Raw genomic sequence first — 2,946 nt, 5'->3', positions numbered from 1 at the left:
AAAGGAATCAATTGAATTAGGAGGCCACCCCACCCCCTTAATCACTGCATCTGTACTAATTACATCTGCAGTACCCCTTTTCATATAAGGTGACATTTTATATCCTGAGCTCTACGATTTCAACATATGTTCCTTGGTAAGATAGAATTTAAATGAGGATGTTAGGAAAGAAGAAACGTTTCCCAAAAGGTTTATAAGTATCACTATTTATTTATTTATTTATTTATTTATTTATTTATTTATTTATTTAAAAGTTTTTATTCATTCATGCATTCATTCAAGAAAGAAACACACACAGAGAGGCAGGGACACAGGCAGAGGGAGAAACAGGCTCCATGCAGGGAGCCCAACATGGGACTCAATCCCAGTACTCCAGGATCAAGGCCAGGGCTGAAGGCAGGAGTTGAACCCCTGGAATAACCAGGACTACCTTTAAAATATTTATTATTTCTCTTTTTAAGTATGCAATACAGTTTCATTGCACTGAAATGCAACCTAATAAAGGAAACATCAAGAAAATACTAAATGGACACTTCTTCCATTTTTTGTTTTTTATCTGTAAAGGAAGACTTTTAATGTTCCTTTTTTCTAGAGGAATTGTATTTAGCCTCAATCTATAACCCTGAAGGAACAGATATTTTGTAAGACGAAATATCTGATTTTGGGTTTTTGTGAACTAATGCCTCCTGAGTCACTCATATACTTACTCAATGTTAGGATTCACACAGGGAAGAAAATCAATCCAGACCCTTCCCATGCCCATCTCCCCATGGCCAGTCTGCATTAATACTGCTGTGGCTTCAGGTGTTTGGCCATGAGATGTCAGTAATCATATGATATTTGTATTGACACTTGATGAAACAAAGTGTATGTGTCCTTTCCTCATCTGGGTCTCTCACTGGGCCCAGCACCACTATGTAGCCCCCAGGGGTACTCATCCTCGTCCTCAGGCTGGGCACTAGGAGATGGTCACGTCAGATTTGTTCCCAAGAAGGGAGCCTGAGAAATCAGTATTTATTGTTTTTATTATAAATAAATGCTCCAGACTTCGCCAATCTTTTCCTGGATACAGTATGGATAGTGTCCTGTGCTGGAGGCATTGCTGAATGTGACTGTCCCTCTTGGGGACATGGCCATGAAGGCTCCTGAGTCACCACGATCTAAGAATTGGTCCCTGAAATGAAAATAGACCCTTTTTAGGAATGAAGAAGAAAGGCAGAGGGATTCCTCCTAAGTAGGCGTCTGAGATCCACATGAATAGGGGAAGTGCCTGAGGAGGGGGAGGAGAAGGAGAGGAGTCAAGATCATGGTGTGGAATTTCCACAGATTCCCTGGCCTTAAAACTGGCTCTGGTCTCTGGGATGTCTCTTTTCTATTTAAGTTTTTCTTTACATTTCAGTTATTAACACAATGTGTAGTAGGAGTACAATTTAGTAATTCAAGACTTAAATAAATGAGCCAGTGCTCATCACAAGTGTACTCCTTAAGCCCCACCACCTTTGTAACCCAACCCTCCACCCACCTTCCATTTAGTAAGCATTAGTTAGTTCTCTAGAGTTAAGGGTTTGTTCTTGTTTTCCTCCCTTTTTCCCCTATGATGCATTGTTTCATTTCTTAAATTCACCATGAGTGAAATTATATGGTATTTGTCTCTCTCTGATTGACTTACTTCACTTAGCATTATACTCTCTAGCTCCATCCACATCTTTGCAAATGATAAAATGTGATTCTTTTTATGATTCAGTTACAAATATATATATAACTTCTTTAACCATTTATCAGTTGGGCTCACTCTGGTATTGCTCAAAATGCCACTATGAACTTCGGGGAGCATGTATCACTTTGAGTTATTATATTTGTATTCTTTGGGTAAATACCAGGAGGGTAATTGCTGAATCACAGAGTATTTCTATTTTTAACACTTTAAGTATCCTTCAAACTGTGTTCCAAAGGATCTACATAAGTTTGTACACAGATCAACAGTGCAAGACGTTTCCCCTTTCTCCACATCATTGCCCACACCTGCTGTTTCCTATGTTGTGTCTGTTAGCTGTTATGACTGGTGTGAGGTCATATCTCAGTTTAACTTTGATTTGTATTTGGGATGTTTATTTACCTCCTCCTCAGCTCCAGGGATGAAGGACATCCTTGGTGGTATATTGTGCAAATAGGAGCCCACAATTCTATCTGATTTTGGATCCTCAGCCCAGCTAGTAGCTTCCATCCAGGGAGAAGTTCTGGGGTGGGTGAGAGCTATGGGTTTGTCCCCTGGGAGGAGACAGCTGCTGTCATCTCTCCCTCTCGCAGTGAGCACCAGTGCAGGGCCCAGGCAGGTGGAAGCATTTCAGTGGGTTTCAGGCCTGGCCAGCTCTGAGCAGGTGCACAGCGCTCTCTGCAAACAGCCTCAGGAGATCCGTCAAGATGGTGGGAACTGTGCAGAAGGAATGGAGCCCATTTTTGGTTTCCACAAATAAGCCAGAAAACAAACAAGAAGTGTTACCTACTCTTGAGTCCCTCTGGAGATTTTCTTTTTTTTTTTTCCGATGACTTCTGTTATCTTTTTCAGTTCTAAAATTTCCATCTGGTTTGTTTTGATTATTTCTCTTTAATTTCTGTATTTCTATTTTTTCCATTTGTTTGAAGAGTGTTTGTAATTTTACATCACATGGATTTTATGAGAGTTGCCTAAAACTACATGTCCAATAATTTCAGCATGTGAGTGATCTCAGTGTTGGTGTCAGTCGATTCTCCTTTCTTATTCAGGATTTTATTTTCCTGGTTCTTGACATCTCATATTTTTTTAATTGGATCCTGGGTATCATGGCTATTATATAATGAGATGCTTGGTCCTCAGTTATTTTTCTTCAAACAAATGATCCTCCTGCTGAGGTGCAGCAGCAAGGGGAAGGGTGTTTGTGTCAACTTCCAGGTGGCTCAAGTGAAAAT

This window comes from Canis aureus, chromosome 27, assembly GCF_053574225.1.
Source record: "Canis aureus isolate CA01 chromosome 27, VMU_Caureus_v.1.0, whole genome shotgun sequence".
Taxonomy (NCBI): domain Eukaryota; kingdom Metazoa; phylum Chordata; class Mammalia; order Carnivora; family Canidae; genus Canis; species Canis aureus.
Note: the sequence above shows the minus strand (reverse complement) of the source record.